Source organism: Amblyomma maculatum, chromosome 11 (genome assembly GCF_055883805.1).
Source record: "Amblyomma maculatum isolate TAMU_Amacu chromosome 11, ASM5588380v1, whole genome shotgun sequence".
In the NCBI taxonomy this organism is placed as follows: domain Eukaryota; kingdom Metazoa; phylum Arthropoda; class Arachnida; order Ixodida; family Ixodidae; genus Amblyomma; species Amblyomma maculatum.
The window spans coordinates 157,547,378-157,574,201 of NC_139354.1; the positions used below are offsets into that span (position 1 = coordinate 157,547,378).

Genomic DNA, 26,824 nt, shown 5'->3' on the forward strand with positions numbered 1-26,824 from the left:
AGAACCACCAGCCCCTCCCTACATCCCTACGTATGCTGAAGTTACTGCGGCACCTCCTCTTTGTCTTCCTGCCCATCACTGGCCTGTGCCACCCAGCCTCGCCGCCCTGTCCCCGCGACAACCGGTGTGTGGTAATTGGTGGCCTCTCCCACCTCGTCCAGTTTGTTTCTACTGCGGCATCCGCGGCCATGTTACACGCGTCTGTCGCCGATGACTGTGAGATGAGCGTGCGAGCTGCAGGTACGTTCGACGTGACGACGCGTACCAGCTTACGCCTCACCAATATTACACCGACAATGACCTCCGTCGACTTCCCCTGACCTGTCTATGACAGCACGGCCATCGCTTCGCCGCTCCTCATCACCCTTTCGGCGGGCTTTGTCTCCCCTTCACCCCCCATCTTCAGCTTCTGCCTGCTGCACGCAAAACTAGCCTGTGCAGTTTCAGGAGGTAAAACTGCACCGTCTGCCGTCGCTCCAATTCCTCCACTGCTCCAATCGAACATGTCGACTCTATTCGTTGAAGGAAATGTACTGGAAGCTTTAATTGATACTGGTGCCGCTTTTTCTGTTATACAGCTTGACTTGCGTTTAAAACTCCGAAAAGTGTGCACTCCTTACAACAGTCCTCCTTTACGTGCTGCAAATGGAGAGAATATTAACCCTTGTGAAGCATGTGCAGCCCGAGTCATCATTGACGGTATCTTGCACTTCATTGAGTTTGCTGTCGTATCCTCCTGTGTCCATCAACTCATCTTCGGCTGGGATTTCCTCCAAAATGCCTCAGCAGTCATTAAGTGTTTTGCTCTCACTCTTGAGGTCACTGAAGGCAGCGTTGTTGCCGATAGAGAACAACCTTCCTTCCGCTTAGTTATGGTTGCCGATAACATCCTCTATCCGGACAACGAAGATATCCTTTCTGTGACTTCTGACGCCATCACCGATGGTGACGTCCTGAGTACACCCAGCCGTCATCTCCTGTCAAGAGGTGTTATCATCATTGTGTCCCTTCTTCGATTCTGTAGCGGTTCTCTTCTCGCCGCCTTCAACACCACATCAGAGCCCATTCTTCTGCGCCGCGGCTCTACTGTTGCATCAGTTGCTTCCGCCCAGCCTGTCGCTCTTCTTCCCATTTCCACCTCCGATCGCTCTGATTCATCCCCTGCCTCGCTCAGTGCAGCACTTTGCCACACGATCAGCACTGACCTGACAGCAGACCAGACAGACGCATTGCTCGCTGTACTGAACAAGCACGCAGACCCGTTCGATGTCAATTTCGGCGCATTGGGACAACCTGCTGCAGCAACTCATCGCATCCACACTGACGGATCAGGCATAGTTAGGCGCCAGCCATATCGTATGTCTTCAACTGAGCGCAAGGTTATTCAGGAAAATGTTCGTGACATGCTTGCACGCAACATCATATGCCCATTATCCAGTTCTTGGTCATCGCCTGTTGTTGTTGTGCTAGTGCAAAAAAAGCCGGTTCGGTTTTGTGTAGATTTCCGTGCTCTGAATAGAATCACTCGCAAGGATGTGTATCCCCTCCCTCGAATTGACGATGCCCTCGACTGTTTACAAGGTACCCAATTTTTTTCCAGCCTTGACTTAAGATCAGGCTAATGGCAGATCTCCATGCATGAAGATGATAAAAAGAAGACCGCTTTTGCAACACCCAGCAGTTTACACGAATTCAATGTAATTCGGGCGCATGATTGACACAGTTCTCCGCGGCCTCCAATGGAAAACATGTCTCTGTTACTTAGGCGACATCATTTTTTGATCATTTTAGTCGTCTCGATAAAGTTTTGACAGCTCTTTCCAGTGCTGGCCTACAGCTAAACACGAAGGAATGCCATTTTGCATTAAAATCTATTAGTTCTTGGCCATCTCGTAGGCTGCGAAGGAAATAAGCCTGACCCTGAACAAAATCGCTGCTGCGCTGCACTTTCCCCACCCGACTAGGATCAAAGATCTCCGCAGTTTCCTTGGCTTGGCATCATACTTCCACAGATTCATCCGCAATTCAGCCTCTATTGCACCTTTACATGCGCTTCTTCACACCGATATGCCTTTCGTCTGGTCTCTTGCTGCAAAAAAGCATTTGAAATTCTGAAGCGTGCTCTGACTTCGGGTCCCATCCTCTGCCATTTTGATGACAAAGCTCCGACTATTTTGCACACCGACGCCACTAGCCATGGCATTGGCGCTGTCCTTCTGCAAAGCCAAGACATCTCTACAGAAAATGTTGTTGCCTATGCACACCAAACTCTGACTACTGCGGAACAAAGCTACACTATTACCGAGCAAGAATGCTTCGCCGTCGTCTGGGCTGTTCAGAAGTTTCGTCCTTACCTGTAAGGCCGTCACTTCACGGCCGTCACTGACCACCACGCCCTATGCTGATTATCCTCTTTGAAAAATGTGTCCGGTCGTCTCTGGAGGTGGATCCTCTGCCTTCAAGAGTACGACTTCACTGTCACTTACAAATCGGGCAAGAAGCACAAGGATGCCGACGCTCTCTCTCGTTGCCCTATTGCTTCGCCGTCGCAACACATGTCCTCACATTCCTCTCCTGTCCCAACGGAGTCACGCTATTTAAACTCTACAGTTATCCAGTCTTTCTTTGAGCGCCGCCTCTATTCTCCCATGCCAGACATAGACTGTAATCTGGCTCACCACCAGAGTGCTGACCCTTACTGTCGAAAGCTGTTGATGGTTTCACCTGTGTTATGAGACCGCCAAATGCCCGTCTCTGTTGTCGGCTGAACAATTTCAAGTTACAGGATGGCACATTATTTTGGCACAACTACAGCCACTGGGCCACACCTGGGTTCCCGTAATTCCTTCTTCCGTGCGTCCTCAAATTCTGCAAAGATTTCACGGCGACCTTACCGCAGGTCACCTTAGATACCACAAAACCTACGACCGCATCAAAAGTCGTTTCCTCTGGCCTGGCCTTTCAACCTCACTATTGAAATATGTAGCGTCTTGCATCCCTTGTCAATGATGCAAGCGGTCTACGTCGCCTCCTGCCAGTCTCTTACAACCTCTCCTTTGTCCTTTCACGTCTCTCGAAGTCGTCAGAATAGACATATGGACCCCTGCCCTTGACTCCAGCTGGCAACTGCCGAGTCGTTACTGCCGTTGACCACCTCACCCGATACGCTGAAACCGCTCCACTTCCTTCCACCTCCGGTTCCGAAATCGTCAACTTCTTCATCCACATCATACTTCTCCATGGCGCCCCTCGCCTCCTCCTTAGCAATCGTGGCAAATCATTCCTCTCCACCGTCCTCGCTGCAGTGCTTCATGCTTCAGGCACGGTGCACAAAACTACATCTCCTTACCACCCTCAGGCCAATGGTCTCACGGAACACTTTCATCGCACCCTTTCTGATATTCTATCCACCTATATTCACCCTCAGCACAACTGGGACTCTTTACTCCTACACCTTCTCCTACAACACTGCCCTTCAACGAACCAGAACCTACTCTCCAATTTTTCTTGTTTATGGCCACCACCGTACCTTCTCACTCAAAGTATCTTTCTTCTCAGCTTCTACTCATTCTGACGCACCTTCCCATGAACAGTTTGTGTCTCGTATCACCCACTGCCCTGATCGTGCCCGCCTTCAACTGAAGCCACTCAAGCTTCCAGGAAAAGCACATATGATAACCCATCGCTCAGTGTCTTCCCGCCCTGGAGACGAAGTGCTACTCTGGACTCGCATCCCCGGCCTGTGTGAAAAGTTTCTGAGCCGTTTTATTGCTTCGTACACGGTTCTACAACAATATTCTCCTGTAAACTATCTCATCACACCTGCATCGCCTGTTCGCGATCACCGGTGTCGCGGCACTAACACCGAGATTGTGCACATGTCGCGTTTGAAACACTTTAACTGCCGACCATGAGCTATAATTTACGACCAGGATGGTCGCTTTCGTTTGGGAGGGGGAAGGTTGTAAGCAATGTGAGTGAACTTCACCTTCACCTGAGTGTAATCATTATCAGGTCGTGGGAAGAAGACGAAGTGGTGATGAGCTGGGGTTAGTCAGTAGCTGCTGCTTCGGCTTATCTGAAAAAGAAACGTGAATTTGCTGGTCTGCCTCACAAGATATATATATATATATATATATATATATATATATATATATATATATATATATATATATATATATATATATATATATATATATATATATATATATATTGTCAGGCATGCGCACAGAAGACGAGAAGGAAGTGCAAAAAGAGGCTCGGTAACTTTATGCTCGTTCGTTGCCAATCTTCGGAGCGGCTGAAGCCTCTCCAAACGTGGTCATTCGGCAGTGAAGAAGCAGTAGACGATAATGAGATGATGGTCAAAAGAAGAAATATATTTACAGAAGAAAAAGTATACATTGGCAAACTGTAAACTACAGTAACAAGAGTCACACAGACAACTGTAACTTAAAACAAAATAGACTCTCACACAGAAAAGTCACTCTACAAGCCCTTACTTTTCTACCGAGCATTTCGGTTAAAGCCTAGGGACTGTAAATACGTGCTAAGCACGGAGCCTCAATCTTGACTGCCAAACATGGTCCGAGGATCGCTTTTTGATGACAAACATCAACAATGACACGAGGGCGGTCACCTTCGGTGATCCGCCCCGAAAATGAAGCAGCCAATCAAATCATTGAAAAACATGCCACAACCCCCGTGGGTTGGGAATAATCTTGGACCCAGGTCCTTAATTCAGTTCAGTTTAGTCGTTCAGACGTGTCCGACTCTTCGTGACCCTATGGACCATGTCACGCCACGCTTTCCGGTCTCTCACTATCTTCCTAACATCCCATAACTTCATCTGCAGTGCCTCAAGGATGCCATCTAACCAACGCGTTCGCTGCCTACCCCTTCTCCGGCGACCCTCAACCTTTCCCAACATCAAATCTTTCTCCAGCGACTCCTCTCTTCTCATCAGATGACCAAAGTAGCTGAGCTTTAACTTTAAAATTTGACCCTCCAATGAGCAGTCAGGGTTTATGGTCGACAATATCGACTGATTTGATCTTCTGGCAGTCCAAGGAACTCTCAAGAGTCTTCGCCAGCACCACAATTCAAACGCGTCAATTCTTCGGCGGTCAGCCTTTTTCAGTCCAACTCTCGCATCCATACATCACAACTGGAAAGACCATAGCACGAGTTATACGGATCTTGGTTGGCAGACTAATGTCTCTGCTTTTTACTAGGCGGTCAAGGCTAACCATTGCTCTCTTTCCCAGAAGCAGGCGTCTCCTAATTTCATGGCTGCAGTCTCCTTCCGAGGTAATCTTGGAGCCCAAGAACAGAAAATCTGACACAGTTTCCACTTCTTGTCCATTGATGCTCCAGGACTTGATAGGGCAAGACGCCATGATCTTTGTCTTTTTAATGTTCAGTTTAAGCCCAAACTTCTCACTCTCTTCTTGTACGCGGATCAGGAGTCTCTTGAGTTCCACTTCATTTTCTGCAATTAAAGTGGTATCATCCGCATATCTAAGGTTGTTGATACGTTTTCCAGCAATCTTCACTCCAGCCGAAGACTCGTCCAGGCAGGCCTTCCTCATGATGCACTCTGCATATAGGTTAAATAGGCAGGGCGACAGTATGCAGCCTTGCCTCACTCCTTTCTCGATCGGAAACCAATCAGTAAGACCATGCCCAGTTCTGACTGTGGCCTCTTGCCCTTCATACAGGTTCCTGAGGAGACAGATGAGGTGAATTGGAACTCCCATCTCTTGGAGAGCTTGCCACAATCTGCTGTGATCTACGCAGTCAAACGCTTTCGCATAATCAATAAAGCAGAAGTAGATGGGTTTCTGGAACTCTCTTGCTTTTTCCATGATCCAGCGAAGGTTAGCAATTTGGTCTCTAGTTCCTCTGCCCTTGCGAAACCCAGCTTGCACGTCCGGAAGCTCCCGATCCACATACTGCTGCAGCCTACCTTGGAGGATTTTCAACATCACCTTGCTAGCATGCGAAATAAGCGCGATCGCGCGGTAGTTGGAACAATCTTTGGCACTGCCTTTCTTTGGAATGGGGATATAAACTGACCTCCTCCAATCCTGTGGCCACTGCAGGGTTGTCCAAATCTTCTGACATAATGTATGCAGAATGTTAACAGCGTCATGGTTGAGGTTTTGAAGCAAATCAGCTGGAATGCCATCAATTCCGCTAGCTTTGTTCTTAGCAAGGCTGGCTAAGGCCCATTCAACTTCACTCTTCAGGATGCCCGGCTCGAGATCAGTAATCACAACCGTCTTATGTTGGGTTTGCACATTCGGGTCCTTCTTGTACAGTTCTTCTGTATATTCCTGCCACCTCTTCTTTATCTCTGAGGCTTCAGTGAGGTCCTTGCCTTGTCTGTCCTTTATCACGCCCAGCTTAGCACAGAAACTTCCTTTGATATCTTTGATTGTCTTATACAGAGCTCCAGTGTTCCTTAATTGGCTGTTGTCCTCAACTGCTTGGCACTGTATGTTCAGGAAGGCATTCTTATCTCTCCTTGCTATTTTCTGGAAATCCGCATTGAGAACCTTGTATCTTTCTCTTTCCCCCATAACTTTTGCCATCCTCCTTTCCTCAGCTATTTGCAAAGCCTCTTCAGATAACCAGTTTGCTTTCTTGCATTTCTTTTGCTTTGGAACTACCTTAGTAGCAACTTCTTGTATTATATCATGAACATCCGTCCACATCTCTTCGGGCTCTCTGACTTCCAGATCTAATTCTTGAAATCGATTCCTCACTTCCACAGCATATTCTAATGGAATTTGATCCAGATCATACCTGAAAGTCCTTCTAGTTTTCTGCGTTTTCCTCAATCGAAGCTTAATTTTGGCAACAAGAAGCTGATGATCGGTGCCACAATCGACCCCAGGCCTTGTTTTTACTGCTTGTATAGCGCTTCTCCATCTCTGCCGGCAAAGAATATAATCGATCTGATTCCTATACAGACCGTCCGGTGAAGTCCATGTGTACAGGCGCCTCTTGGGCTGTTGAAAATGAGTATTCGCTATGGTCAGGTTGTTTTCTCGACAAAACTCTACTAGCCTCTGCCCAGCTTCATTTGGCTCGCCAAGACCGAACTTGCCTATAATTCCGGATATTTCTTCACTCCCGACCTTAGCATTCCAGTCTCCTATGAGAAAAACGATGTCTGATGATGGGGTGCGGTCTAAAAGGCATTGTAGGTCCGCATAAAATCTCTCAACGTCAGCTTCTTCAGCAGCAGTGGTCGGTGCATAGACTTGGATAACTGTTATGTTGAAAGGCTGACCTTGGATCCGAAGTGAAATCATTCGGTCGTTTTTGGGGTTGTACCCTAGCACTGCTTTGCCCATTCTTCTGTTTACTATGAGAGCGACCCCATTCCTTCTCTTGGATTCGTGCCCACAATAAAAGACATAATGATCGCCGGAGTTAAATTCTCCCATTCCGGTCCACTTGAGCTTGCTGATACCCAAAATATCAATGTTCAATCTGTCTATTTCTCGCTTGACGACATCCAGTTTACCTTGCGTCATAGATCTTACATTCCATGTTACTATGTGATATATCTCCTTGCAACATCGGGCTTCCCGGTCGCTTCCCGACACATCCACAACTGAGCGTCCTTTTGGCTTTAGCCCAGCCGCTTCATTCGTCCTGGAGCTACTAGGAATCGCCCTTTGTTCATCCCCAGTAACATGTAGGACGCCTTCCAACCTGGGGGGCTCATCTTCCGGCGCCATATCATTAATGGTATTGTGTGTAGGTCCTTAATTACGCCAAATAAAAATACAACATTCAAAACACACACTCTCTACACTCGCCGGTCCCCCCAACCCTCTCACACGGCGCCTGTCTTTCCCTTCCCTCCTCAATGTGTTTGCGACGCGACCTTGCAGCTGACGCCTTTGTGTAAGAAACGCCGCGGTGGATCTGGAGACTAGGCCACCCAGGAAAAGGGGGGGGGGGGGGGGGGCACTGTCCCAGAGCAGTGCACAGTCGCCGTTGCTCGCATCCGATGGCTGGCGACACAGCGGGAGGCCGCTGGGCTGATTCCCTACTTGGGAAGGCCAAGGGTCGCGCCTATTGTCACCTTCTGCAGGACATTTAGTGAGCACTTGTGGCAGTGAAAAAGGCTTCATTAACGGCGTCTCCCTGCACCCATGCTTGGCGCCACGGCGGGAGATCGCTGGACGAGCCGGCCGTAAAGTGGTTCGCAGAAGCGTGCCGCGTTGTCCCCTCGGGCCGCGTCTGCGTTGTGGGCCGCGTGTTGGTCGGATGTCATAGCTTCGCGATATTTGTTTTGTTGTTAGTTTTGTTGTTGTGGTTGGTATTAATGTTAGACAATTGGTTTTAGCCTGACTTGGTACCTTTTTTCACTGCATTTCTTGTTTCTGACGAGGCTTGTTTAAGCTGCTTGTGTGACCTTGTTTTATACCATGTTTCGTTGTCCAGTCTGAAGAAGGTGGTATGTTGTACTATGTGTTTTGACTTGCATCACTGTGCATTACCATTTGATGGTTGTGCTGATAATCAATTAGACTGGAATATTTTTGGTTTACTTAGCGGGCCGGCCCTAGTTATGTTTATCATCTCTGCAGCAGAATTTGATATGTTGTGTTTTAGTGCACGTCACTTTTTCGCTTGCTGTTTTTTGTGATTAGATAGTAGCGGAGATCGCGTATATATGCCTTGGTTTTCTTCACGAAATAAAGTTGTCAGTCTGCGTTTGTGTGCGTCCTACCTTTCCTTCGTCCGTGTCTGATTAGCGCAGCTTTTTATTGCATCGACCGCCAGCTTCGACCGCCAGCTCGACTCCACGTGCGAGTCGCTTTTCACTGCGGCCTTACAGGCTCTCCGGAATAGAGGAAGGAGAAGAAGAAGCTCACCATCTGTTAGCTCATCAGGCTAAGGTTCAGAATCACTCTGTAAATAAACCTTAAAAGTGTGGTGGAAGGTGCTGCAAAGATCACCACGGATTCCTCTCTACCTCGTTCGAGCCGACGACTCGCTGGGCTTCCCCCTTTGACCACCACAAGGATCCAAGACGGCGACGCACGGCAGCCAGGTCCAGCGGCACCCGCATGGCAGCATTACCGTGAGCCGCGGACCTTTTCTGGCATGGCTGGCGAAGATGTGGATGAGTGGCTCACCAATTACCAGCAGGTGAGCAAGTACAATCGCTGGGATGCCACTGTATTGCTGGCAAATGTTTTTTTCTTGGACTCCACAGCCCTGACATGGTTTGAGAACCATGTAGCGTCTCTAACGAGCTGGGATCGTTTTGGAGAGGATATTCGAAATTGTTTCGGGGATACCACGGCAAAACGCAAATGCGCTGAGCAGGCTTCATTCCAGCGAGCCCAAGGGCCTGGTGAGACATGCACAATGTACATAGAAGAGGTCCTAAAACTCTGCAAAGCGGTGAATCCGAGCATGTCTGACGAAGACAGAGTTGGCCACCTCTTAAAGGGCATCGCGGTGGAAGTATATAACTTTTTAATTACAAAAGAAAACTTAGATTCTCCCGCGGCCGTGATGAAGCACTGTCGTACATTCGAAACTTTAAAGCTGCGTCGCATAACCCCGAAATTCGGCCGTTTGCTTAACGTGACCACTGTTGCAAGCGTGGATTCTCACGAGCAATCACATGAGCCTCCGCATTTGGCCGACATGATTCGCCAAATTGTCCGTGATGAGCTCTCCCGCCATCAAGATGTTTTGAGTGCAATCCCTTGTGATAGCTGCTCCCTGCAGGCAGCTCCCATCCAGCGCTCTTCTTGGTGTTCTACCGCTCCTCCTCCCGTCCGTGACCACTGAAACGACTCATATGGCCCTGTTCCCCTAGCTCGTTCCCACTACAGGGCGCCACCTCCTCCGCAACAACCCCAGCGGCTGGACTTTGCTCATCGCTGCGATCCTGTTACCGGGACCGTGCTCGTGAACCACCCGTCTGCTACCGCTGTGGTATGCTTGGCCATATATCCAGATTCTGCCGCCGCCGGAACCCGGCACCACGCTACCAGCGCCAATGGACAAATCGCCTTTCTACCGTCAGTCCAGAAATCCGTGACCCAACCTATCGCCCTCCTTCGGGCTTCTACCGCTAGGTACCACCACGCAACAACTCACTAGTTTCTGATCGCAGCCTGACTCCTCCTGCCCGCCGCTTCCGACAATCGCCTTCTCCCCGGCGTTCTTCTCCGCCACCGGGAAACTAGCGTGTGCGGCCGATGGAGGTGCGGTCGCCAGGTCATCGATATTGCCAATTCCTCTACCGGTCGTTATGCTGAAGAACCGCTTGGAAGTATTAATGGATGGTGTTTGTGTTATGGCCTTAGTGGATACGGGTGCTACAGTTTCCGTGATGAGCTTAGATTTTAAGAACCGTCTCGGCCGCAAAATTATATTTGGCTGGGATAGAACTGTCATATTTCGAGGTGTAGGGGAAGAATCGTTGCTACCGCTTGGTATTTGTTATGTATATGTAGCGATGGCTGGACACGAGTTTAGAACTGAATTTACGGTGCTCCCTCGCTCTACGCACGACGTTATTCTAGGAGTTGACTTTTTACAGCAGTGTGGTGCAACTCTCGACTTAACATTGGCGAGATATCAATAAGCCCCAGCCTTCGATCGGCCCTCATAGAAGAATCGCCGCGGGCGGTCCAAGTGTTTTCTGTCTTCGAGGATACCGTCGTTCCGGCGATGTCCGCCATCTTCGTCCCAGTTGTGTTTTCGGGTGCGGTTCCCAATGCCTTCGACGCTCTAGTGGAACCCGTTTCCCTTTCCGGTTCCAAAAAGAGTGTGTTGGTGCCCCGCAGCGTTGTTCGAGTGAACGAGGGCCGTGCCACGCTTTGGACTGTCAACCATACCAAAGAACCTGCCGTATTGCCGCGTGGTTTGAAACTCGCCGACTTTGAAGACCGCCTTTCTATGCACATCGCCGCGTTCAGTGACGGCGTTGCTCGTTCAACGAGACGTCCCGATCATGCTGATTCCCAGTTTCAGTTTATGATAAATGAATCGCTACCCACCAACGACCGCCGAATATTGATGGAGGTTCTTATGAAACATGCGGACGTGTTTAACTTTGCTCGAGATCAGCCACCACCGATTCCGCCTTCCCGCACCCATCACATGATCGACACTGGATCTGCACACCCGATTAGACAGACACCATACCGTCTTTCACCTTCAGAACGTAAGATAATTGACGAACAGGTCCGTGATATGATGCAAAGAGGAATCATTCAGGAATCATCTAGCCCATGGGCCGCCCCTGTGATTCTCGTGAAAAAGAAAGATGGCCCCTGGCGATTTTGTGTCGACTATCGCCGCCTCAATACTGTCACCAAGAAGGATGTTTACCTGCTCCCGCGTGTTGATGATGCCACTGACTGCCTCCATTCAGCATCCTACTTTTCATCGGTTGATTTACGGTCCGGATACTGGCAGATACCGATGCATCCGAAAGACAAGGAGAAGACGGCAATGGTGACTCCCGATGGGTTATATGAATTTAACGTGATGCCTTTCGGCCTATTCAGCGCTCCGGCTACCTTTGAAAGATTTATGGACACTCTTTTGCGTGGACTGAAGTGGCAAATTTGCATGTGTTACCTAGATGACGTAGTGATTTTTGGGAGGACCTTCGCCGAGCATAACAGCCGTTTAGCCGTCCATAAAACCCCGGCCCTCAGTCACCAGCGGCTGCGGAACAACTAACCACGGCGGCGGTCAGACCTGTGACGCAGCAGGGGGTGCTAAGAAAGCCTGGCTCCGCTGGACAGGCCGCCATTGGAAACTGACCCTGGCAACGTTTAATGCTAGAACCCTAGCTAGTGAAGCTAGTTTAGCAGTGCTGTTAGAGGAACTAGAGGGCATGAAATGGGATGTCATAGGGCTTAGTGAGGTTAGGAGGCCGAATGAGGCATGCACTGTACTGAAGGATGGGCATGTACTGTGTTATCGGGGTTTACCAGAGAGGCTACAACTAGGAGTAGGTTTCCTTGTCAATAAGTATATAGCGGGTAATATAGATGAATTCTATAGTATTAATGAGAGGGTTGCTGGCATCGTAATTAGGCTTAATAAGCGGTATAATCTGAAGGTTGTACAGGCCTATGCACCTACATGTAGTTATGATGACCAGGCAGTTGAAAGCTTCTATGAAGATGTAGAATCGGCAATGCGAAAAGTAAAGACGCAGTATACTGTACTAATGGGCGACTTCAATGCCAAGGTAGGGAAAAAACAGGCAGGAGACAAGGCAGTAGGTGACTATGGCATTGCTTCTAGGAATAGCAGGGGGGAGTCACTAGTTGAGTTTGCAGAGCACAATAACTTACGAATTATGAATACCTTCTTCAGCAAACGGAAGAACCGGAAATGGACATGGAAAAGTCCTAACGGAGAGACTAAAAATGAAATCGACTTCATAATGTGCTCAACCCCCGCCATTGTGCAGGATGTAGAGGTAATCGGGAAAGTGCGATGCAGTGACCACAGGATGGTGAGTTCCCGAATTAGCCTAAATCTGAAGAAGGAACGCAACAGATTAGTAAGAAAGAAACCCATCAACGAATTAGCGGTGAGGGGGAGGGCAGAAGAGTTCAGGATCTCGCTACAGAATAGGTATTCAGCTCTAACTGAGGATAGCGATATTACCCTAGAGGCAAGGAACAATAGTTTCAGAGATATCATTACTGAGTGCGCTGTAGAAGTAGGCGGTAGGATAGTTAGAGAGGATACCGGTAAGCTGTCTAAGGAGACGAAAGATTTGATTAAGAAACGCCAGAGTATGAAAGCTTCCAATCCAACAGACCAGACCGAATTGGCCGAGATCTCAAAGCTAATCAATAAGCGCAAAGTGGCCGATATAAGGAAGTATAGCATGGAGAAAATTGAGCATGCTGTAAAGAACGGGGGAAGCCTTCAAGCGGTAAAGAAGAAATTGGACATAGGTAAAAACCAGATGTATGCGATAAGGGACAAGGCGGGCAACGTCATCACTAATATGGACAAGATAGTCAAAGTAGCCGAGGAGTTCTATACAGATCTCTACAGTAGCCAAAGTAGTCAGGACCGTAACGAGATTGGCGGTAGGGAAAAACAGTCAGACGTTCCACCAGTGACGAAGGACGAGGTCAAGAAAGCACTAGAAACTATGAAAAGGGGGAAATCAGCTGGAGAGGATCAGATAACTACAGATTTGCTGAAGGACGGAGGGGATATCGTGCTAGAAAAACTGGCCACCCTGTATACGCAGTGCCTGGTGTCATCGACGGTACCGGAACCATGGAAGAATGCAAACATTATCCTCATTCACAAGAAAGGGGACTCTAAGGACCTTAAAAATTACAGACCAAACAGCTTACTGTCTGTTACGTATAAGGTATTTACTAAGGTAATCGCTAATAGAATCAGTACAACCTTAGACTGCAATCAAGCAAAGGATCAAGCAGGGTTTCGGAAACTGTACTCTACTATCGATCATATCCATACCATCAATCAGGTGATAGAAAAATGCTCGGAATATAACCAGCCCTTATACATAGCATTCATTGATTACGAAAAAGCATTTGACTCAGTTGAAACCTCGGCGGTGATGCAGGCATTGCGAAATCAGGGGGTAGACGAGCCGTACGTGAAAGTGCTGGAAGATATATATAGAGGCTGCACAGCAACCATAGTTCTGCATACAGAAAGTAACAAAATTCCCATAAAGAAAGGTGTTAGGCAAGGAGACACAATCTCCCCAGTACTATTCACAGCTTGTTTAGAGGAAGTATTCAGAGACTTGGAATGGGAGCAGTTAGGGATAAGGGTAGATGGAGAATACCTCAGTAATCTGCGATTTGCTGATGACATTGCTTTGCTAAGCAACTCGGGGGATGAACTGCAAATAATGATTGATGACCTAGACAGAAAAAGCAGAAAGGTAGGCTTGAAAATCAATATTCAGAAGACTAAGGTAATGTTCAAAAGCCTCGGGAAGGAACAGCAGTTTACATTAGGTAGCGAAATACTGGAAGTAGTAGGCGAATATGTCTACTGAGGACAGGTAGTAACCGCAGATCCAGACCATGAAAAGGAAATAACAAGAAGAATAAGATTGGGATGGAGCGCATTTGGCAAGCACTCGCAGATTATGACTAGCAGCTTACCGGTATCGCTCAAGAGGAAAGTATACAACAGTTGCGTCTTGCCTGTACTCACCTATGGGGCTGAAACGTGGAGGCTAACCAAGAGAGTTCTACTTAAGTTGAGGACAACCCAGAGGGCTATGGAACGAAAAATGGTAGGGGTAACATTAGGAGATAGGAAGCGTGCAGATTGGGTCAGAGAAATAACTAAAGTTACTGACATTCTAGTGCAAATTAAGAAGAAGAAATGGACATGGGCAGGACATGTAGTGCGAAGAGAGGATAACCGATGGTCGCTGAGGGTAGCAAACTGCATTCCAAGGGAAGGAAGGCGTAGCAGGGGGCGGCAGAAAGTTAGGTGGGCGGATGAGATTAAGAAGTTCGCAGGGGTCAAGTGGACGCAGCTAGCACAGAACCGGGTTAAGTGGAGAAATATTGGAGAGGCCTTCGACCTGCAGTGGGTATAATCAGGCTGATGATGATGATGATGATTTGGTTGACAAAGACGGTGTTAGGCCTGACCCACAGAGGATTAAAACTGTCAGCTGCGTCAAAGAGCCCAAGTCTGTGAAGAACTCAGGAGCTTCCTGGGACTTTGCTTTTACTTTCGACGCTTCATCCCTAAGTTTGCTGACGTAGCCTACCCCTTCACATCCCTCTTGCACAAAGATATTCCTTTCAAATGGACTCCTGAATGTGATTCTGCGTTTCGCCAGCTCAAGTGTCTTCTTACCTCGCGGCCCATACTGCGTCATCTCAGCCCGACAGCCCCCACTTAACTCCACACTGACGCAAGTGGCATCGGCTTGGGTGCTGTGCTCATACAACGGCATGACGGAAACAAACACGTTGTCGCTTACGCAAGTCGCACCCTTAGCACGTCTGAACGCAACTACACCATGATTGAGCAAGAGTGTCTTGTCGTCGTTTCTGGCGTACAGCGGTTTCGCCCGTACCTTTATGGGCGTGCCTTTACAGTCATCACCGATCATCATTCGCGTTGCTGGCTGCTGAATCTACGCGACCCCTGCGGTCGGTAGGCCCGCTGGGCATTACGCCTTCAGGAGTTCAACTTTACAGTGTCGTATAAAAGTGGCCGCCAACACGCTGACGCTGACTGCCTTTCGTGGCTGCCTCTCGCAACTACCCTCTGCGATGACAACTTTGACGACTATCTTGCCGCCGTTTCCGTACAATTTCCGGATCTTGCCACTTTCCAGCGAGAACAAAGAAAAGATCAAGACTTGGTATCACTTTTTGAAAAAGCTCGTTATCCGGCATCTGCGAACCCTTTCAGCATTCGCGATGGTTTGCTGTATCGAAAAAATGACTCGTCTGGCAGTGCACGCTTTCTATAGTCGTTCCGGCTAGCCTCTATTCCTGTTCTACACTCTATGCACGATGACGTTACAGCTGGGCACTTGGGATTTTCCAGGACTCTCACGCGCATTAAGGAACGTTTCTACTGGCCAAATATGCGTCGAACGACTCAGCGTTACGTGAACTCCTGCATGCAGTGCCAGCGGTTCAAGCTCCCAACGACTTCTCCGCCGGGCCACTTACATTCGGTAACACCGCCGACCACACCATATGAGCAAGTGGGTGTTGACCTCATAGGCCCGTTTCCCCGCTCGTCCAAAGGCAATCGCTGGGTCATCGTGTGCGTTGATCATCTCACGCGTTACTGTGAAACTGCCGCCATCCCTTCCGCCACCGCCGCTGACATCTCGTTCTTTCTTCTTCACGCTGTCGTCCTCCGTCATGGGCCTCCTCGTGTAATTATCAGTGACCGAGGCCGCCAGTTTACGGCAGATGTTGTGGAACAGCTTCTGCGCTATTGTACTTGCCAGTTGCGTCACTCTACGCCGTACCATCCCCAGACAAATGGCCTCGTCGAACGTACAAACCGGACACTGACAAACATGCTTGCGATGTATGTTGACTCGCGGCACAAGAACTGGGATGACGTGCTTCCTTTCATTACTTACGCCTATAACACCTCGAAGCATGAGACAACTTCTTATAGTCCATTTTTCCTCCTCTACGCCCGTCCGCCTCGACGTTCTCTTGACACCATTTTGCCGTTCTCTCTAGACACCTAACCGTCTGTTTCGAGCACCCTCTGCCGCGCTGAAGGGGCTCGTCGGGTCGCCCGATCACGCACTCTGGCCTCGCAGGACCGCTCTAAGCAGCGCTACGATCGTCGGCATCAGGATGTCTCCTACCTCCCCGGCGACTTAGTGTGGACACCTCTCCGCAAGCGGGGTTTGTCCTAGAAGCTGTTATCGCACTACACAGGCCCATTTATTGTGCTCAAACGCATCAATGAGTTGAATTACGTCGTGTCTCGCCAATGTTCCCGCGGTCGCCCCTCTCGGAAAACACAGGTAGTTCATGTCGCAAGAATGAAGCTCTGCCACTCTCGCTTGGGACTCTGACAGCCCAGGGGCTTCGTCTGCGAAGGGGGAAATACCAGGCATGCGCACAGAAGAGTAGAAGGAAGTGCAAAAAGAGGCTCCCCGGAATAGAGGAAGGAGAACAGGAAGCTCACCATCTATTAGTTAGCTCATCAGGCTAAGGTGCGGAATCACTCTGTAAATAAACCTTAACAATATTATAATGTAATGCACACCTTGTTCTCCCTGCATTTGTTTGCTGATTAGCCTAATGTTTGCCATATGGGCCTCGTTTCTGAAAGCCTTGATGTCGCAGGTAGCGCCTAGCTCCCACTCTTCCTTTAAGTTGACATTCCACATGACACCCTTGACTACCGACGAGCACCGTCAAGTGTAGGTTACACGCCACACAAATATTGAGCAAACTTGAACACTGAATAGCCACTATTGTAGCTGAGTTGATAAGAGTACCAGACACTATATTCGAGGTTCACAGGTTTGTATTCCACCAGTGACCTGTGGTTGTTTTTTTCTTCTCTCTAATCAATTATCTACAAGATTTCATTGGTATTTCACATTTATCGGCACATACAAACACACGCACACACACAGATCAGTTAGACTAGCTTTTTACTCAGTTAACATCTGGTTGTTTCGTTCATCTACCTTCCAAACTGTTACCGTCATCATTTATTGATCCTTAAAGACCCTGAGCGGGCATTATTTAGGGGGAAGCAAGGGGGGGGGGGGCAGTAGAGAATGTTCATGGTCGTAGATTTTTTATGCAATGGAAAACAAACAAAAAGGCATGGCAACAACATTGCAATACAGTGCATAACAATAGAACAATGCAAAAACCAAATGGTCAAGGGCACCAGTGCATTCATGTCGGCATATGCTTGCACATTAAGGCGGTTTATAGAAGCACAATATGCACAGAGTAGTACGCAGACAAATGACAGGTCGTATATGTTAGTAAAATTTGAGAGAGCGAACAAAGCAAAACTCACTTTTGAGGCTACAGTGAGGTAGTTAAGAAAAATTTAAGTCAAAATGCTGCTCATTTTAATTTAGCAATTTGAACTGATATTAACAGTCTAAATGTCAAGTTCAGACATTCCTGGATGATGGATTGTGGAATCGAGTTCCATTCATCAATGGCCAGTGGCAAGAGAGACCTATTGAAGGCATTTGTGGAGCCTGTTATTAACCTTTTCAAAATTAGCCAACGGGCATTGCCATATTGGAGACTGGGCTGTGCTCATAACACAGAAAAAAGCTGCGGATTCTGCGGAAGGGACCACCACCGGCCTGAACGTTTTACGTTTGGCCTCAGACCTCCTGGAGGCCAAACGTGAAACGTTCAGGCCGGTGATGGTTCCTTATTTTCATAATGTGTCACACCATATGAAGAAGATAGCAAAGAGGCATTCTATCCTTCTGGCATTTTCTGCCCCGAACAAGCTAAGCTCTGCTCCCGCACGTGCGGTGATGGGCGGCTTGGCTGCCAAATCAGGCACCGAACTACTCATGTTCCTTGCGCCATTGGAGTGGTGTATTCCATCCCACTTTCCTGCGGGAAGACGTGCATCGGGCAGACTGGCCGCTGTATTAATGAGCGACTCAGGGAGCATGCGCTAAATGTTAAGAAAGATGACAAGGGTGTTCATCCCGTGTCCCATATTCTTGCTTGCGAGTGTGCACCGCGATTTGATGAGACGACGATTCTTGGCAGAAGCAAAAATAAACACGCGCGGTTGGCACTTGAAGCCTTTCATATCAAAAAAGAAGGCGAAAACTGTATTAGCGATACTTCTATCTCTTTGTACGAAGCCGAACAGAAAGGTCTTAGCCAAGTCAATTCCCTGTTGTGACGGAGTCAGTCCCGCCCTGGCGCAACGCCACCAACACTATTTATCTAGTATGGCTTATCCAGTTCTCAAGGCGTCGTTTGGTTGTCTCCACAGCCGCAGCCCTCTCATCCCGCTGTGTCGCATCACTGTCCATCGCAGCGTCTCCTTGAGGCTGGCCAGATGTGTACCCCAGCACCTGCGGCAAAGTTGACCCGCTAGGCTGACATGGCATCAGCACTTGTCTAGTCAACACAATATCTTCGATCGTCTCTGTCTCCCTCCCGCACACCGCACACAAGACATCCGCGTTGTCCTTGCCCTCGATCCGTGCGTGCCATTTCTTCATGCGCAGCACCCCCGCACGGGCCTCAGAAAGCAGGGCGCTCCCCAGGGAGTTGTCATAGAAAAGCTCTTGAGTGATGTCCCTCTTGTGCGTGGAGTACATACCAAGAGCCGGCTTGGCCGCTGCACCAGTTCACCACCGCCTGGTCTCCGTCGCTGCAACATGTTCACGCACCTTCGAAGTAGTCCGGCAGGTGTCTTTAGTGTTTATCACAGTTGGCAGTGTTACCTCATACTTTGCACTCAGTTCACGTACCCTCCTCTTCCAGCGTGTGCATACTCCGCTGTACAAAAGGCAGCGTGGTACTCAAACCCAGCGGTCCGCCCCCAGAGTTCACGAACGCATTTCAAAACTAATCTTGGCTGCTGCCTCCTGGGCCTCGGAGGAGGACCACCCAACATCACCCTGCACCGCCTCATTGGGGATGAAAGATGGGCTCCCAGTGTCCGTCTTTCCACCTTTCTGTCTTCGTTCCATAAATTCCCGCGTCGAGGACGTGGTACACAACACTGCATTTGCATATGTCAGACCTGGCAACATCCATTCTATTGAACGACTACAACGCCTTGGCTCTGAGGACATTCTGGCTGTGTACCGCCTTCGCACAGAGGCTGCTCACGTAGTCTACCAGGTAGGCACGCTGTGCCATGAGGTCTATCCCAAGGTACCTGTAGGTTGAAGCCCACGGGATTTTGCACCCTTGTAGCAGTAGTCTCGGTTCCACAGCCGTCTTGACAAGAGACCAGCACAGTACTGCACTCTTCCTCGTTCCGAACTGTAGACCCAACTGCTCCGCATGCGCTTTGCAGATATCTAGCAACTTTTGCAGTCCTGCATCTGAGCCCACCATAAGGACAATGTCGTCTGCATACAGCAGGCCCGGTAGGACCTGTAGCACTACCCGGCCACTGTCCATGTATGACAAGTCAAAAACCCTCGCCACACCTTTCCAATTCACCCTCAAGATCGCTCAGCAGCAGCATGAACAACAACGGGGAGAGAGAGCATCCCTGTCGTAGACCCCACTGCACCTCGACCGGACGAGACTGGAGGCCTTGCCACTCCACAACTACCTTGGTGTCTGTATAGAGAGCGCGTAGCCGGGCGATGACCTCTTCTGGAAGGCCCCTGAGGCGCAGCAGCCTCCACAGGCAATCATGTTCCATGCAGTCGTATGCCTTCTCCACATCCAGGAAGGCAGCCAGGAGCTCTCTACCCTATCCCATCGCGAGTTCGATACACTGCGTCAGAATGAATAAATTGTCCTCCAATCTCCGGCCCTGACGAAAACCCTGCTGCAGCTCGCCCAGCACTTTCTCTCGCTCCGCCCATGCCTGGATTCGTCTGCGTAGGACTTGAGCAAACACCCTGTAAATAATTGGGTTCACCGTGATTGGTCTGTACGCTGCAGGGCGGCTGCGATTGCCGAAGCCTTTGAACAGGAACAGCATTCTGCCCAATCTCGGTTCATCAGGAATTTCCCCCAACTCCAAGCAGTAGCTTAAAACAGCTCGCAATTCCTATCTCTCTGTAGGACCCATCTTCTTCAGGAGCGATGCCAGGACATCATCTATGCCCGGTGCTGTACCGCCCGAAAGTTGCCCGATAATAACCTTCAGCTTCATCTCCCCGACTTGTCCCAACCACTTTTGCAGATCCGATTGCGACCCTGTCATTGGTAGCCCTGGCTCTTGTTCATCAGGCTGTGTGCTGCCCTTTCTGAACGACATTCTGACTCGCTCGGTCATCAGCTCTAGGCTCTCCTCTGGCGAGAGCAACTAACGACTGGGGGTCCTGTAACTGCTTTTTCGGTGCTGCATGACCGTACAACCTCTTCACGTGTTGCCAGAACGTAAGTGGTGCTTTCCGCCCAGTTTTCCCAAGCTCATCCAAGAACTTTCTATCCGAGGTCCTAATCTTCTCCTGTACAAGGCTGGCTGCCTTCTTCTCCTTATACACCTGCCACAGGCACAGAATGACTCCCTCGGGCTGTTTAGTTTGCAGCACCAGTCGATGCTGCCGGCACGCCTCCCTCCTTTTCATGATCGCTCTTAGGACCTCAGCATCCCACCAACGCTTGGGAGTATGCCTGCCACGCTTACTTCTGTGCCTTCGTTTATTGTGAAGCATCATCTGTACCCATTCCAACAAGGCCTCATATTCTTCCGCCGGTGATAATTCTAAGCCCTCTGCTAAGTGTTCTATGTCACGGTCAGACAGGAAAAGACGCCTGTTATCTGGTGCCCGCCGAGTACAGGCATTGCCCCCAAAGTCAAGTCGTATTCTGTTGTGGTCGCTCCCAAAGGTATTCTTCCCTTCGTCCACAACCATGCTAGACAAGAGTCCATACAGCGTCGTTGACATCAGTGCAAAGTCGATCGGTCCATACAGCGCCGGTGACATCAGTGCAAAGTCGATCGAGAAACTTTTCTCTTGAAGCCCAGGTGATCTGGCCATCACACTTCGGCTGCAGATTTACTATGACTAAATCAAATTGGTCTGCAGCACGTAGTAACTCTCAGCCGTTCGAGTCTGTATTTCCATCTATATCCTCCAGGTGCCCCTTGAAGTCTCCTAAGACTAGATCGCATGGTCCTGCCGGAAGGCCTCAATGTCTTGTCTTAGACAGTCCCACAAAATTTTATTTTTCTCATTGGCCGCATTTTCACACCACATATAAACAACCGCCACCGCTGACCTCTTTCCTGTTAGAGTTCCAGAGATCCACAAGTGTTCCTGGCATTCTGGCTTCGCCCTCGCCGCCCAGCCACGGTCTGGGCGCAGGACAACACTAACACCTCCCCCTTTCCTTTCTCCGGTCACCCTGTTGCATCCCCCCCAGCCCATTTGAGGATGCCCTGGTGGTTCTTTATATCGGATATGCGTCTCTACAACACAAAATAACTCTAAACTTTCCACTCCCATAGCCGAGTCGAGCTCTTCCCACTTTCGTAAGGCCCTGCCTCCTTGCAGGTTCAGAAAGGCAATGCTAAGTTTCCTTCCTTCTTGCCTTCGCCTCCTCTTCCCTATTGGCGATGTCGACGCTGACGCTTCGGAATTGGATATGCTCCGCCCAGAGTCTGGATCAGAATCCGTCTTAGTGTTTCGACGAGAAGGTCGACTTGCAGGGAGACCCGTCTGTGCCTGCTGTGGGGCAACTTCACGGATTCGATCCCTAAAAAAACACAGAGCCGGCAACCCAGCCGCTGCCCAAGCACCTCAGCCGCTTGCTCGTCGTACATATCCGCCCTGCTTATGGGCCCTCACTCCCAGGTTCGAGGCTACAAATTCTATCCTTTGCCCAGCTCTTTGCAGGCAAGCCTCGTGTCCGCATTCCACTTGGAGCATTTCCCACGAATGTCATCGTCCGCGATCGCCCCTTCCGGAACAGCATACAGGATGAAATGGTGTCTGCTTGCTCTTTCCTTCCATTCCACGAGCGCCGCGCGCAGGTCCTGCACCGATACACTGGGGTCAGCGTTCCGACGTACTGTCATTCTGGCCTGCGTACACCACCACAATGGCCTCTTTTTGTGCCCAAATCTCCGCGTCACCCTATTTCAGCTGCTATCACGTCCTGTAACATACTTCCTGCTTTCGTTCTGAACTGTAACGCTCTGTTCCAGTTGGTCACCTTTAGCACCTGTTGTTTTAGTCTGCCCGCACTTTGATCGACATTTCTTTGCTTTCTCCCTCAAGGCGGCGTCGTGGTGTCCTACCCGCGTATTCTGTGCCAGATTAGTGGGTGGTGACTTCGTCATCCCGTCCACCACACACTCCTCTGCCTGCGTTGAGTCGTTCGACTCGTTCGAAGTGTTGCTTGTAGGTTGTCCGCTCGCCAGCTATTTCATTTTCCGCTTCTTCTTCCTGTTCTCCACTGTCCGAAATTCTGTCCAGTTGGGACTGTTGGTTCGGTTCGCCTCCAGCATCCACAGTGCCCTACACATTCTCCTGAGCGATATATGCCTCCGGAGGCGGCGTAATGATAGACTGCACACCGTCGGCTATAGCTCTTGCTCTGCAGCTCTGTAGGTCTTGCTCATCTTTCCCCTCCTCACCACGCCCACTCTCGCACGGCGCTTGTTCCTGCATCGGGCACAATTTCTGGGCCTCATAGGAGCCCTTCATCTCCGCAACTTCTACCTGTAGGGCCTCGCGCCGGACACACTACCCCGTAATTTTTCTTCGAGGCGCTTTCTGGCCGCTGCCTCCTCATCCAAAATTACCCTCAAATTGGCCTCGGTTACTGATTCCAAGGGGGTGTCATCCAGCTTCACCCACGCTTTACACACCGTGCACATGACCCATTCGTCAACAGCGTCATTGCGACGCGTCTCCCTGTCGCCGGCGTTGGCTCGTTGTGACCGCGTCATGGACGTAACTCCACACGGTGCCAGTGTCAGTGCACCTACGGTTTCCGCACACACAGGCACGACGGCACCACACTACAACGCACACACGTTGGTGTCAGTGCACGTACGTTTTTCGCACACACAGGCACGACGGAACCAATACATAGTTTTCACGGACGTCACCGGATGCCAGTCACAGGGCCTTCTGGGATACGTGGGCGCCATATTGAGGTGTACGGAAAGCCAGGCATGCGTGTCAACTCTACCTAGTTTGCATGTAAGACACCTGTTTCTACACAGCAAACATGCCGAATTGTGCCGTGTTTGGCTGCGGAAGCAGAAGCAAGTCCCGACGAAGGCCGGGAAGTGCACAGCCACCCCCAGGAATGTTCCTGTTACCGAAAATCATTACGTGGCAGTGCAAGCGCACGGAGACGCTCTTCGCAAAGCGCCGGAGCGTCTGGCTTGCCCGCCTGAACAGAAAAGACCTAAAAAATATGGCCAACATCCGTGTATGCGGCCGTCACTTCATTACAGGTAAGAAATGCACGAATCTACCGTGTGTAAATTAAATAAAGCTCGTAACTTTTCGAGATCATTCGTGCTTCCCCGCCAGCCGAAACGTTGCCTGATAGTGCAATGCCACGCTAATTTCATTCTGTCGCGCGTGACTAAACCGTTTATTTCCGCTAAAAGTCACGTTTCTTCGGTAGCAAAGTGAACGTTGCTCTGTTTACTACTGCAGTAAACTCGCCGGTACTGAGTCGTGCTTTGATTGCAGAAGCGGTGGTGCATTGGCTTATTTCGGAATGCTGAGACATCGATTGCGGCAAAATTATGAATGTGTGGTTGCTTTCAGGCAAACCAGCCCGTCTCATGGACGAGACGAATCCGGACTGGGCGCCGAGCGTAGAGCTGGGCTACGGCGGCGGTGAACAACGCGTAGCTGATGCGAGCGCCCGGTACGAGCGCGCCAAGCAACGCGCAGTGAAGACAGCGGTCGCACCCAAAGCAGTCGCCACCGCTGCCCTCTCTCATGACAACGCGTTAGAAGATCACGAGTCCATGGAAGAAATCTGTCAGCAGGACGACGCCATGGAACAAAATGCCAGTACAGATTCGGATCCGGATCAATCCGTCGCGGCCGGCTCCGAACAGAACCAAGCGGTAGCTCCAAGCAGTGCACTGGGCCTGAAGCAAACCAGAGGTAGGTTTGTGGCACAGTACGCTTTTCCCGCGGTTATGAATGTTGTTCACTTGTGCTAAAATTTGCTGCACTGAGAGAGATGGTCATATTTCTGCTTTTCACATTGTTGCAGAAACTGCTGTTCAGACAGACCTCACAGGATACCAGCACTGGAAGCTGACAACCATCATCCCTCGTCAGAGCTGCTCGTTTTGAGGAGCAAGAGCACAGATGTCTCCGAGGCATCACTGCGTCAAGATGCAGGGAAAGTTTCATTTTATTTTACACCGGGCTGCCAAATTTTGTAACGCTCATGGCAGTTTTTGACATAGTCGGAGTTTCTGTGAGGCACACACAGCAGAATGCTGTCGAGAAGTTTGTTGAATTTATAATTTTCATGATGAAGCTGAAGTGCAACTTTCCCATGCAGGATCTTGCATACAGGTTTGGGATATCATGCTCAACAGTGAGCCGAATTTTCGAAAAATGGCTGCATGGGGCATTTTGGAGATTGAGGTCAGAGATTGCATGGCCGTCACGGCAGCTCTTGCAGAGCACAATGCCACAGGCATTTTATGATTCTTTTGGCAGCAAGGTAGCCATCATCATTGACTGCTTTGAGGTGAGAATTGAACGGCCATCTTCCCTCGAGCCTAGAAGTGAGACTTGGTCGCAGTACAAGGGCAGCAACACTGCTAAATACCTAATAGGAATTGCCCCACAGGGTGTAATTACCTTTATTTCAGAAGGCTGGTGTGGAAAGGCCAGTGATAAGCATATCACTGAAAACTGTGGTATTCTAGACAACTTAACGCAAGGAGATGTAGTCCTGGCAGATAGGGGCTTTGATATTGCAGACTCATTGGGTTTGTATTGTGCAAAACTGCACATACCTGCTTTCACAAAGGGCAAAAGGCAGCTCTCAGCCATGGAAGTTGAAAGCACTCGAAGGCTGGCGAATGTTTGCATTCACGTCGAGCGAGTGATTGGCTTAGTTCGTGACAAGTATGTAATCATGAAGGATATTCAGCCAATTAACTTTGTGACAGCCAGGCCTGGGGACAAGTTCACACCACTGGACAAGATTGTGGCAGTCTGCTGCACTCTCACAAACCTTTGTTCCTCTGTGGTCGCCGCAAATCAAGAGGTGTAGGTTTTGGTGGGGCATATCGAATTAGTACAGAAGTGGAACCTTGCAATGGGCTCCTTTATCGTGCGTACAGAAACATTTCTTTGTGTCTCATTAAAGGCAAAAATGGCTCCTTCCTAATATGGGTTTCATTGGGTGGAGTTGGGGTATGTGTGGTTTAACGCTATGAACTTTGTTGCCAGATGGAAAGCAGCAGACAGTCTAATTTCTCATGACACAATCACTATACGGGATTGCTAGGTTAAATTGTCCCTTTTATTTGGTTTGGTTTATGAGGTTCGCCTCAGTAGAAACACGGCCAGGATTGAACCCGCATCCTTGGGATCAGTAGTCGAGCACCCTAACCACTGAGCCACCGCAGCGGGCTTGTCCCTTTTATTGGCCCTTGTACTGTGACCGAGCTTTATCTCTTTCCGATGCCATGCGCACAATATAAAGAACACAAATTGCACTAAGCTGCTACACTCGCAGTAATTTCTTTGTTTCAAACTAAATGACCGCTCCTCATGCTGAAGATGGGTTGCTTTACATTAACTAACAACATTCCTCGCAACTGCTTGTCATCGTGGCCTTCAACTAGTCATGAAGGCAAGGTTTATCACCCACAATATTTTATTATTGGTTTCAAGTGGCGTGCGCATGTTAAAAACAACAGCTTATGTGTTGTTGGGTTTTATGGCACATATGCAACTCAGGCTATCATGTGCCAAATGCAGGGCTAATGTATTTGCATTGTGAGAACGAACTGAGATGTTTTAATATGTTACAATTTGCGCAGAAGTTCTGCTTCCTATAAAAACGTAAAAACACTGCAGATTTCATCTAGTGCATTTACTTCCAGGAGTAACCTAGGATGCAAGGGGTCTGTTCACTGTAAAATTGTGGAAAGTGCTTTTTCCGCAGTTTATCGAGTTCAGTGCATGATCATAGAATTTGGTTACCACATCTCCGTAGAGTTCACATGTAAGTGTGTCTTCTTTGGTCAGAATGAAGTGTGTAAAGTGCTGGTGCCCAATACAGATGACATGGTATCACTTCAATATAGCGTTCCTGATGCGTACACGACGTCCACTCTCCCGAGATGGGTTTTATCAGGTGTAGCTTGTTATTTACTTGATTTGCCCATGTAGACTGCCATATATCCTTCAGTTTGCTATGTACCAACTTCATACAATCTTTGTAGAACAAGAGGGGGAAGATGGCTACAAGATCTGAAATAGTACTGAACAAGGGTAGAGGTGGGAAGCCTCAGTTCGCAGGTCAAGCCAACGTTTCGACATGTAGACTTGTCTTCGTCTGGGCGTAGCGAATCATCACTGGTGGAAGTTTATATAGGCTTTTGCTTCCGAAGAAAAGCCCGGGGGTAGGTATGGGAGTGAACAGAA

General features: G+C 49.3%; 1 pseudogene; it reads left to right on the forward strand.

The window, feature by feature from the left end:
- The first annotated feature begins 32 nt into the window (after nucleotides 1-32).
- LOC146175254 (uncharacterized) lies at nucleotides 33-25,512 on the forward strand (annotated as a pseudogene).
- The last annotated feature ends 1,312 nt before the right edge of the window (nucleotides 25,513-26,824 follow it).